The following is a 13,487-nucleotide window of genomic DNA, read 5'->3' on the forward strand; positions in this document are numbered from 1 at the left end:
AATATATTCATAACAATGGAATGATAAAGTAGAGCTATTTTTGTATCTTTCATTGTATGGTGCCAGATTGCTCTCAAGAAAGAGTTGACCAATTTACATTTTCATTAGTAAAAAATGAACATACCTGTATTTCTATAACCATACCAGAATTTTCTTTTCTCTTTTTTAAAATTAAAGCTTTTTATTTTTAAAATATATACATGGATAATTTTCAACATTCACCCTTACAAAACCTTGTTTTGCTTTTTTTCCCTCCCTTCCCCCACCCTTTCTCCTAGATGGCAAGTGATTCAATATATGTTAAACATGTGCAATTTTTCTATACATATTTCCACTAATATCATAATGCACAAGAAAAATCAGATCAAAAAGGAAAAAAATGAGAAAGAAAACAAAATGCAAACAACAACAAAAAGAGTGAAAATACTATGTTATGATCCATATTTAGTTTCCACAGGCTTCTCTCTGGATGTAGATGGCTTTCTCCATCACAAGATTATTGGAATTGGCCTGAATCATCTCATTGTTGAAAAGAGCCATGTCCATCAGAATTGATCATTATATAAACTTGCTATTGCCATGTACAATGATCTCCTGGTTCTGCTCATTTCACTCAGCATTAATTCATGTATGTCTCTCCAGGTACCTCTGAAATCATCCTGCTAATCATTTCTTATAGAACAATAATATTCCATAACACTCATATTCAGCCATTCTCCCTAATGAGGATCCACTTAGTTTTCAGTTTCTTGCTACTACAAAAAGGGCTGCCACATTTTTGCACATGTGAGTCCCTTTCCCTCCTTTATGATTTCTTTAGGATATGAGCTTAGTTAGAAACACTGCTGGATTAAAGGGTATGAATAGTTTAATAGTTCTTTGGGCATAGTTCCAAATTGCTCTCCAGAATGGTTGAATCAGTTCACAACTCCACCAACAATGTATTAGTTTTTCAACATCCCCTCCAACATTTGTCATTATCTTTTCCAGTCATTTTTGCTAATCTGAGAAGTGTATAGTGCATACCATAATTTGCCATGTAATTTAAACTGTTTTATATTATAATTAGTATATAATTATTTAAATTGTGTTATATCATGGTTCAAAATTTTTATGTAGGGCTTGTCTATTCATTCTATAGGTATACTATTATTTCACTTTTTCAGATTTAATTGCTATTCTAGTTTATTTTGAGTTTGTTATTGCATGATATATATATATATTTAAGCCAATTTTTAAAATTTAACATATGTATATATTTTTCATTAAGTATGTTTTCTGTATGCAAAATAGTAATGTGTATTTTTTCTTAACCCATGATATAACTGTTTGTCTTTTATTGGGAGTATTTGCACTATTTAAGTTTACTATTTCAAGTTATACATTTTTCAGTCATTTTCCTTCTTATTTTACTTGATGTTGCTTAGAGAGCATAATGTATCAATCTTCCTTTTATAATTACTTTATTAAAATTAATAAATAAAACAAGGTATAGTTTTCTTTTGAACTATTGAGTTATATTTTTATTTGAGATAAGATTTCACTTTTTGTTGCTATTATTCCTAACCAATATTAGCTGTCTTTACTGATACCAAATGTGCCACAGAATACTGCTAATTGTCTTTGTATTCTAAGTGGACTTGAAAGAATATAAAAATCAAATCTTCATTCTAGAAATGTGAATCTGCTATCAGTGGGAACAGATTTCTGAGAATGCAAATAATCTCTTTGCTTTTGTTTTGTGCTCCTATTTTTTTTCCATACTCAGTGGAGCCTTGAAAACCAGGATGCTTCTTTCAAGAGATTGAGAGAAATCTCAGATACTTCTACAATGCTTCTTTCACATATGCCTCTGCTCTAAAAGCTTCTGTGATTCTATATAACCTATAAAATAAAGTAAAACTCCTACTTTTGAAATTTAACTTCCCTCACAATGTGGAACTGTTCTATCCTTATAGATTAATTATACATCAGTCCCATTCAAGAACTTTATATTTCAGACAAGCTGGGTATATATTCCTGATTCATGAGATTTCATCTATTTTCTCTGTACCTTTGAACAGTCTGTCCTCTATACCTGCTCTCTCTGTTGAAAAGAAAATTCTTCGTTCAGGCTTTTGCACTGAATAATAAGACAAGACTCAGGACAAAGAGAATTAAAAGGAGTTTATTAAAAGTTTGTCAAGGTAGCAGCATGTTGACAGACTAATCACTGGAGATCAACAAGGGTTTCAAGATGGAGCCAATTTTTAATAAAATACAAACAATTCAGATAGATTCACATCAGCAAAAGAGGCTAGATCACTGCATCACAATTCCTCCCCAAAGTAGGAATATGTGACAATAGGGGCTGACTTGGTACATGATAAATTTCACATAGTATAAAGCTGCAGATTGGGTGACTCCTCCCTCAACACTACCTGACAATCAGGTTTGAAAATAATGGGTCACTGGGTAAGCATAACTTTTAATAATATCTCTTAGCACATCTTTCTTTTGGGACCTCTAATAAGAGGCTTATACTGTTTTTCTTAACTTTGCATTTATTTTTTATTTATTTTAATGTGCCTGTTGTTCTCTCCTCCTCTTTAGAGAATGAAACCCTTCCCCTACCTCCAACTACTTCCCCCAGAATTGGAAGGTCCTTAGAATGAGAAACTCTTAGCACAGTGCCTGACTTATATTAAGTAATTAATAAGTGCTTCCTTTACTAATTAGATATTTGATACACTACTAATGATGAAAAAGGATCCACTTTTGCAGAGTTTGTGTGCATATAGTTCAAATTTTGCTTTGTTGTAGATTTATTGTTGCATCCACCTTAGACCAATAAACTGAGTGTAGAGTAGCCAATATATGTAAATAGTATAATTACATCCAGAATGTAGTTGAACTTTTTGAGGGAAAGAATCAGTAGAAATGCATCTACTCCTGGATTATGTTGACCATCTGTCAGCATACAGATTGAATCAATCCAAGGTTAGGTAGTAAGAATCATCAGATGCTGATGTGGGAGATTAGGGGAAAACACAAAACATGAGAGAAAATTTTGTTTTCCAGATATTAGCTAGGAAATCTGATGGGATACTTCATTTAGACTGAGCTATTGATGATTTGTTCCTTCCTGAAATGACTCTGTAGGCATAGGTATAGCAGGAGTTATAAACAGTAGATTATTAGGCAGGGGAAGATATTTGAGTAATAGATGGGAATTACTCACCCATGATCAAAGAAGAATACTAAATTGAGTATGTTCACCATAGGAAAGAAAAAGAAAGAAAAATGAAATCTCAAACTAAGAAATTATACTTCATGTATGATTTGGTTGTCAACAGGACAGAAATTGTGCCTTACTGAATATAACTTGCAAATATTTAGAAAAGAGGTAGTTATATAGGACATGCTTGGTTATGTTACTTAGACTTCATTAGGAAAGCATTCTAATTTTCACAGTCACTTTCCAACTAAAGCCAAGGGCTTATAATGTAGTGGGGGAGGGGGAAGTTGACCTAGACCCATTTGGGAATGGTTAGGCGATTAACTCCTTTTGTCTATCCTGGGTAGAAGTAGGTAGGAATTAGAACATGAGCACAGAGAGTGTGAATGAAAAATGAGGCAAACCCTGAGGAGAGAAGTATTTCATTGTAGCCAATAATTGATTCCTGAAAAGAAATACTAATTTCATAGGGTCACCCAATTTTACCTGTAAGGGGACCTTTCCTCCAAGATCAGCCCGATAGACATATAACAAGTTGATATGTAGGCCCTTTGTCTTCATAAAATGGATACAATTTGTTATTACATTTATAGATATTTACTCAGGCCATGCATTTAAAATGCCTTCTGGAAAGGAAGAAAAAAGTGAAGGTTTTGCAGAATTCCATAATCAATCTACATAGCCATCCCTTGTGTGATAATCTCAAATAAAATCTCATACTTCTAAGAGAAATGATAATTAATAATCAGTATCTTGAAAAGATTACAAGGTCTCTCCTTGTTCTAAATTCCTCATTTTAAAAAGTTCAAGAAAAACAAGTTATCTTGAAGGACATTATTGATGAGATTACATTGACTCTCTCAATCTTGGTCAGACCCCACCCAACTTTACAAGGAATTTAAACTAAGGGAGAATGCCCATTGCCTTCTACTCAAGTAAGGGTGGAAACATTCTTTTGTCTAGGTAGTCCAAGGCTGTGGGTGATCTGAGTAGAGATAATTTCTCAGTCCAAAGGTGACAAGATGTCACTAGCAGCCCCCCATGGCTTTGAGTATATAAACTGTGAGTCCATCACCATGATTATCATTGGTCTAAAAATGACAGCCAAATAACCATCCTCTTATTAATAGCCTTCTGGCCTTATTAATAAAATGAGTAAATTATCCAGAAACTGTATTTCTTGAACTTTTTTAAATGTCACAACTATGACAGCTAGATAAAGGGACTTAATGGAAAAGAGAAAGATTTGGCTTAAAGTCTCCCAGGAAAGATACCATTTTAAGCTTTCATGGTAAAATTTATTCACTTTCACTTTCATAGAGTAGTAATCTTCCGGTAGATTTATCTACTTTAAAAAGATTCCCTGAAGTACACTATGATGAGGTTAGGGTAGCAATTCCTAGTTCAAAACAAACATGTAAACAAATTCACATCGGCCATTCTCTTTGCCAAGAGTAGGTTTATTTAGGGGGAAAGGTTACCGACAAAATGAAGAGGCAAAATGGGCACCAGGGATGGCAAATATGAATTAGAGTTGGGAGAGTATATCATTAGCAAGAAAAAGACAAGTTTCCCAGGGGAACTCTCGATTGAGAAAGGAAATTTTCCACGAGGTGGGAATATGTCATTGACTGACAGCTTAAATCTATAGAGAAGTTGGAGATTTGGTTAAACCTGATAATAGTCAGTTAGGCTTCTTCTGATAGGGAAAAAGAAAAAATCCACATCACACTATATGAGGATAATAGAGAAAAAAGACTTGTTTACACAATAAAGGGCCAACTGGGAAACTTGGGGTATAGTAGAAATTCAACTTATAAAACCAATTTCTGGTAAACCTCCCAAAATACAAGTAGTATATTTTGATTTTCATGCAGAATTAGTGTTTCAAAAGGGAAATCTTGGCTTATACTATAAGAGAATCCCTAAAGCTACAATCCTTGCTTTCAAGTTTTTGAAGTTACATATAAATTAAGGTATATGTGTTAAAGGAACTCTAAGTAAAAGTGTAGAATTATTTAAGAGGTGGGGCAGCTAGGTGGCTCAGTGGATAGAGTAGCAGCCCTGAAGTCAAGGAGGACCTGAGTTCAAATTTAACCTCTGACACGTGGCACTTCCTAGCTGTGTGACCCTGGGCAAGTCACTTAACCCCAAATGCCTCAGCCAAAAAAGAAAAAAAAAAAGTATTTAAGAGGGCCTTGAGGATCCATCCTTAGCATTTTCAGATAGAGATGTGTCAAAAGAAGTCTTGATAACAGGTACATTGAGCAAATTAAGTGAAAAATTAAAGAAACTAAGTGAAAAAGTAAAGGATAGTACTTAATCTCAACTTTTCACTTTCTGGGTTATTAAGGCTCTGTTGAATTTGTTTCTGTTTTTTTTTTTTTGTCTGTGATAGCTTTCTTTCTTTCTAAGTGAGTTTACTGATTGGGAATCAAAACAGGAATGTTTCTGAGTAAAAATTCCAACTTATTTTTGGTGGGGCTTTATTTTGTAGCTCCAAGCTGGTAAATCTCAGACCAAGCAGCCTGTGGCTTGGTAGTAGCCCATAAGAGCTGATTCTTAGGAGCAAACATATCATCTCAAGAGAGGTTAATTAGTAAACTACTTAAAGACATTAAATTAGGTTTAAATTAAATCTAGAGAAATGTCTCTCATTGTACCTTCCCCCTCACCTTACCTCCTCCCAATATGCCAGATATGTTTAAAACTATAAAAAAAAAAAAAAACTTTTTTGGTTTGTATTGATGAGGTCCTGGATTGGCTGGGCGCAGTTGGCAGAGAAAGACTGAAGTTCTGTCCTGAGCAAACAGGAAGGGCACTGGCAGTGATCAGTTTAACCTTACAGCCCCACCTTTCTGTATCCAGGCAAGAAATCCAAGTTATGTCAAACACCTGAGGCCCCTCTCTGTGGGGGGTCATGGGCAGCCTAGCTATGTCCTATCAGAAATTCCAGTCATGTTCCTGAGGTTAAATTTCCCCTATAAAATCTGTCCGTGGCTCATGCCATCTTTGCTGAATTCCCCTGGGTCAGTAGACTAGGACATTTTGCCTCATGGTGTCTTTCCTCTGATCCTCACACACTGTGCTTCGTAGTGTCTCTCCTCTCAATCACCCCATTATGTCTCTCTCATAGCTAACTCTTTTAGGGTGCTAAATCCCTTTTAGGATTTAGCCTGCCAGTTAAGGGCATATCCCAACCTCCTGAGATATTTCTTTTTTCCTGGTTAATTGTGAGTGCCACTAGGGAACTTGTCTTTTCCATAATTTTGTGTAGGACAAAGACCACTGACTCAAATCAAGATTTCTCAAAGTAAAAGCAGAAAGGATTTTTTTTACATTCTTGAGAGAAAGGGCATCTTCCTCTCAACAAGCAGACAGACAAGAAGAGGCAAGGTACAGTAAGCAAAGAATGATTATATATGGGTCTGGGGTAACACTCCCTATAGGCTGGACCTTTGCCCTCATTAGTCAGCCCAACCACATCCTTAGAATTACTAAATTACCTTATATGGGACTTTTAATGCCAAGGTAGGACTAAGTCTCACAAAGAAAAGGTCAATATGATCCCATTCTTTGTAAATCACATGACTTCTGGAGAAAGAAACTTGGGCCTGGGGCACAGCTGACCTTCACTTGATTTTTAGAACACTATCTCCATCTTGTGAGACAGCTTTCACAGTTCACTTCATTCAATTTCTTGCTAACTCTATTTCATATTCACCATTTTTAGTGTTTATTGTATCTCTTCATTTTATCAGTAACCTCTTCTAAATAAACCTACCGTTTGCCAAAGAGGATGGTCATTGTGAATTCTTCCCATGACCAAATTCCAATATGTGTTGCTCTCCTTCCTAAATAATATAATTTGGTGCCTACAACAACCACATCATTTGCTACACCAGCCAAATCTTCAGATGTTTTAAGTATGTTGAAGGATGTGAGGAAATCTGACTTAGTTGTAAGTAGAAATTGAAAATGAAAAATTTGTAGCTTAATTTGAAAGTCAATAGACAAAATTTTAGAGAGTTAAAAGAAATCAAAATGGAAGACATCATGTGTTTCAAACTTTTCTTGTTATATAATAAACACTTTAAAATCTTTGGCAATGGATTAGCTAGACATAGTGAATTGTATAATATGAAATGCCTAGAAAAAATAGCCTTTGTATAAAATATAAAACTAAATTATTGAAATTATAAATTATGGTTCATTGTGCTTTCTTTATGTTCTTTATGATAACATTTGGAAAATAGATTCAGGTATAATTGAATGTATACCAGTCTTCTTTTATATGAAATTTTTTCTTTCTTTATTATTATTTTACTATATCAGGAAACTTGTTAGCTTTATGGTTTTAAGCCAAATTTTCTACCCTAGTTATGTGATTTGTAATGTGGATAAAGATAATGGCTAAGATTAATTTAATAAATTATTTCATATATTTGATAAATATATTAGAAATATTGTTAAAATACAAATTCTTATTTAATTCTTTTAGGTTATGGATGCAACTGTTAAAAGACTCATGGAAAAGTAATAAAATAATGATCAGTAGCAGATTGATAACTGAGGTAAGTGTTAGTATTTTATGATTTCAGGATCTAACCTTATGTTTAGGTGGTTAAATTGCAATAATTTAACTTCTCGAAATTGCAAAGGACAAGATTTTTAGAAATCAATTCATAACCAATGTCCAACTCGGAGTAAGTCTAGGAGTTTATCTGGTTAATCATGTTTACCCATCTGTCAGGATAAATCTGTAAAAGGCCTTATTAAATCTAATAGTAGCTAAATACTAGGTATGGTATATGGTAAAGATATCAGAAATTGTTATTTGTGATTATTACATAAAATTTAAAATTTCCTTGTCCTGTTAAATTGTTTAATTATCATTTAAATAACTCTGAAAGCTTTTGAGGATTTCTGCCTGGGGGGGGCACCTTTTGTCAGTATTAGATCAAATTCCTTAAGTTTCTTTGCCGAGGTAAAAAACCAGGAATAAAACTTAAAATCTTGGTATATTTTAACCCAGCACATTTTAAGCTAATCTGATGATTGCAGGTGTGATTTCAAACTGTATTGCAAAACTTCCCATCTATTTCCTAGTGTACACAGCTTGAAATTCCCAGGAGAATGTAAATAAAGAGCTGGAAAGCTCTTTATCTATGTTCTCACAGGTTGAGACAGTAGATCTTAGCTCTTTCAAAAAAAAAAAAAAAAGTAGAATAAAAGGTTTTTTGGAGCTAGAAATTATTACCAATTGTCTTTTGTTTTCTTTAAGGGAGAAATACATGAATTAGTGGATAATCATCTTTTTCTATTAAAGTACTATTAAAGTTCTATTAAACAGCATTGAGCTCAGAAATTAAAATGCTACCATTAAAATTATAAATTTAGATTTGATTTAAGTTTGCCCTCAAGGAAATAAAAACAGGGTGAGTATTCTCACTTTATCAGGATTTTTACAGTAAGTACAACCTAAAATAAAAAGATATTTGTTATTTGGCATTAAGAAACTTACTTAGACTTCCGGCCAAGATGGCAGCTTGGAGGCAGACAGCTGCTTGAGCTTCCGCATTTTCTCTCAGGACTTACTTCATGACAAGCCTCAGAATTAATGCTTGACCGGAAAAGAAACCCACAAATAATGACCAATAGAAGACATACTTGAAATTCACCAGAGAAGGTTTGTGTTGCTCAGGGGAGGGGACGAACAGACTGGGCTCAGACTGAGGGCAGGCAGCTTACATAGCTCAGACCAGAGGGGGGAGGGGTGTGATCTATTCCATTTCTGCATAAAGACTTTTACTCCAGTGTAGATGTTCCATCTTGGCAGCAAGCCAGGAGCAAAAGGGAGGGTGTAAACACCAGAGGTGAAGAATAAAACCCCGGAAAGCTAGCTTCTCTCCAGACCCGGCCACCCGGAGTGACTCAGCACAGTTTTAGAGTCTCAAAGTGTAGACACAGCACAGCCATCGCTGTCCTGTTAGTGCCTCGCTGCTGTCTCCCACAGTCTGTAGAGGAAGCCTGGTAACACCATCCAGCCCCATCCCCGCCCAAAAAATAGACCAATTGTTTCTCTTGTCAATTTGTTTTCTTCAATTCCCACTCACACAAAATGAACAAAAAAATTAAAAGGGCTCTAACCATTGACAGCTTCTGTATGGAGAAAGAGTAGTTAATCAGTGGAATAGGTTAGGTTCACAGGCAAGATAGTGAATAAAAATAGCAATCTAGTGTTTGACAAACCCAAAGATTCCAACTTCTGGGATAAGAATTCATTATTTGACAAAAACTGCTGGGAAAACTGGAAATTCGTATGGCAGAAACTAGGCATGGACCCACATTTAACACCAAATACTAAGATAAGATCAAAATGGGTCCATGATTTAGGCATAAAAAATGAGATGATAAATAAATTAGAGGAACATGGTATAGTTTATCTCTCAGACTTGTGGAGGAGGAATTTGTGACCAAAGGAGAACTAGAGATCATTATTGATCACAAAATAGAAAATTTTGATTATATCAAATTAAAAAGCTTTTGTACAAACGAAATTAATGCAAACAAGATTATAAGGGAAGTAACAAATTTGGAAAACATTTTTACAGTTAAAGGTTCTGATAAGGGCCTCATCTCAAAAATATACAGAGAATTGACTCTAATTTATAAGAAATCAAGCCATTCTCCAATTGATAAATGGTCAAAGGATATGAACAGACAATTTTCAGATGATGAAATTGAAACTATTTCCACTCATCTGAAAGAGTGTTCCAAATCACTATTGATCAGAGAAATGCAATTAAGACAACTCTGAGATACCACTACACACCTGTCAGATTAGCTAAGATGACAGGAACAAATAATGATGAATGTTGAAGGGGATGCGGAAAAACTGGGACACTGATGCATTGTTGGTGGAGTTATAAAAGAATCCAACCATTCAGGAGAGCAATCTGGAATTCTGCCCAAAAAGTTATCAAACTGTGCAATCCCTTTGATCCAGCAGTGCTACTACTGGGCTTATATCCCAAGGAAATACTAAAGAAGAGAAAGGGACCTGTATGTGCCTCAACGTTTGTGGCAGCCCTTTTGGTAGTGGCTAGAAACTGGAAAATTAATGGATGACCATTAATTGGAGAATGGTTAGATAAATTATGGTATATGAATGTTATGGAATATTATTGTTCTGTAAGAAATGACCAACAGGATGAAAACAGAGAGTCTTGGAGAGACTTACATCAACTGATGCTGAGTGAAACAAGCAGAACTAAGAGATCATTACACACTTCAACAATGATATTGTATGAGGATGTATTCTGATGGAAGTGGATATATTCAACATAGAGAAGAGCTAATCCAATTCCAATTAATCAAAGATGGACAGAATCAGTTACACCCAGAAAAGGAACACTGGGAAATGAGTGTAAACTGTTAGCATTTTTTGTTTTTCTTCCCAGATTATTTTTACCTTCCGAATCCAATTCTTCCTTTGTAACAACAACAAAATTCAGTTCTGCACATATATATTGTTCCTAGGATATACTATAACATATTTACTATATATGGGAATGCCTGGGGGTAGAGGGAAGGAGGGGAAAAATTTGGAACAGAAGAGAGTACAAGGGATAATGTTGTAAAAAAAAAAAATTACCTATGCATATGTACTGTCAAAAAAAAGTTATAATTATAAAATAAACAAATAAATAAATAAATAAGAAGAAACTTAGTAGTATGACCCCAAGAAAATTCTATTTACCTCAGTTTACTATTCTGTAAGGAAATGTAACAGAACCCACTTTTCATAATTATAAAATGCTTGGCACAGTGCTTGGTACAGAGACAATAATAAGGGATGTTAACTTTTATTATTTCTTTAAATAAATATAATTGCTTTATAGTTGATAAATTTATATGGGTTGTTACATGTAATCAGTATACAATGCCAATGTTGATGAGATGAATGATTTTCCAGATACAGTAATTTGGAAGTGGATTGACATGAAATGGTAATGGCTTTGTTTCAAATTTTAAATACATAATATTGTTTGGGAATTGTTGTGTTTCAAATTTTTTAATGTTCTGTCATTATGGTCCAGAACTCTTATACTTAAAATAAGGATTCTTACAAGGTGTTAAGTCAGTGGAACTGATAAGACAATGGCTATCTAGTTTAGCATGGTGATTAATAATTCTCTAAGTTCAGTATGATTGTTTTAATCTTATAACAAATAATGGTTTCCTAGTGATATAATGATTGGTTTATACTCAGTGTAAAGCATATAAGCAGGAACTAAGAGCCAGATTCATTCAGAGCCAGAGATGATAAAGGACTGGAGGAGGGAGCTCAAGCTCTCAGAGTCAAGGAGACAGAGTCATTCCATCTTCAGTTAGGCTCCTAGTGGCTTTCCTGGGTGACTGAGAGACAGGTTCAGGTTCATTCATCCCATTTCATACCACCTTGGTTTCAGGGCTCTCCTCCTTAGTTTCTCCACTAAAATATTCCAGAAGGCCTCTAAGAAAACTGCCCAGTCCCAGGCAAGGAGATAATAAAGGATTTGGACTTTAACAAGTAGCTATTCTTGTGGTGATTACTTGACTGAAAGAAAGGCTGCTCCAAACCTCCAGAAAAACCATAAAGAATACTACATTTTGGCACCCAACATGGGGCTAAGGACCTATAGCTATGTCCTAGAAATTAAGGTAATTACCAAAATAGACAAGAAGGAAACTTTGTAAAGCTAAAATAGTGTTTCAGCTGAAAGGTGACGAATATTTAGAAAGGAGCCTCTTCTGGAGAGACTTACATCAACTGATGCTGAGTGAAAGGAATAGAACCAGAAGATTGCTGTACACTTCAATGTTGTATGAAGATGTATTCTGATGGAAGTGGATATCTTCAACATAAAGAAGATCCAACTCACTTCCAGTTGATCAATGATGGACAGAAACAACTACACCCAGAGAAGGAACACTGGGAATTAAATGTAAGCTGTTAGCACTACTGTCTATCTACCCAGGTTACTTATACCTTCGGAATCTAATACTTAATGTGCAATAAGAAAATGATATTTACATACATATATTGTATCTAGGTTATACTGTAACATATGTAAAATGTATGGGATTACCTGTCATCAAGGGGAGGGAGTGGAGGGAGGGAGGGGATAATTTGGAAAAATGAATACAAGGGATAATTAGTTTTTTAAAAAATTACTCATGCATATATACTGTCAAAAAATTATAAATAAATGAAATTTTTAAAAAAAGGAGCCTCTTCCACTTCAAGGAAAACTTTAGTTAAACTCATAAAAAACCAAGGTTTGATTGTAACTTGGATGCAGATCATTGAACTCTTTGAAATATTAAAATACACATCTCCTTAGTTCTCAAAGGAAAAAGAATTAAATCCAGAGGAGTAGAAATTAGTAGAAGAGCAACTATGTGAATATTACAATGACAATGATCCTAATTCAAATCCTAAAGAAACACTTTATACATATGACTTAATAGAATTGGCTTTAGGAAATTTTTTTTATTAATTTTATAATTATGACATTTTTTTGACAGTACATATGCATAGGTAATTTTTTTTTTACAACATTATCCCTTGTACTCCCTTCTGTTCCTAATTTTTCCCCTCCTTCCCTCCACCCCCTCCTCTAGATGGCAGGCATTCCCATACATATTAAAGATCTTATAGTATATCCTTCGTACAATATATATGTGCAGAACCGAATTTTGTTGTTGTTGTTACAAAGGAAGAATTGTATTCGGAAGGCAAAAATAATCTGGGAAGAAAAACAAAACAAACAAACAAAAAAATGCTCACAGTTTACATTCATTTCCCAGTGTTCCTTTTCTGGGTATAGCTGATTCTGTTCATCATTGATCAATTGGAATTGGATTAGCTCTTCTCTATGTTGAAGATATCCACTTCCATCAGAATACATCCTCATATAGTATCATTGTTGAAGTGTATAAAGATCTCCTAGTTCTGCTCATTTCACTCAGCATCAGTTGATGTAAGTCTCTCCAAGCCTCTCTGTATTCCTCCTGTTGGTCATTTCTTACAGAACAATAATATTCCATAACATTCATATACCATAATTTATCCATCCATTCTCCAATTGATGGACATCCATTCATTTTCCAGTTTCTAGCCACTACAAAAAGGGCTGCTTTAGTATTTCCTTGGGATATAAGCCCAGTAATAGCACTGCTGTATCAAAGGGTATGCACATTTTGATAACTTTTTGGGCATAAT

General features: G+C 34.5%; 1 pseudogene; it reads left to right on the forward strand.

The window, feature by feature from the left end:
* LOC141562282 (NXPE family member 1-like) overlaps positions 1-13,487 on the forward strand; it is a 139,819-nt pseudogene that overhangs the window by 72,328 nt on the left and 54,004 nt on the right.

The sequence above is a fragment of the Sminthopsis crassicaudata genome, chromosome 3, assembly GCF_048593235.1.
Source record: "Sminthopsis crassicaudata isolate SCR6 chromosome 3, ASM4859323v1, whole genome shotgun sequence".
NCBI lineage: Eukaryota > Metazoa > Chordata > Mammalia > Dasyuromorphia > Dasyuridae > Sminthopsis > Sminthopsis crassicaudata.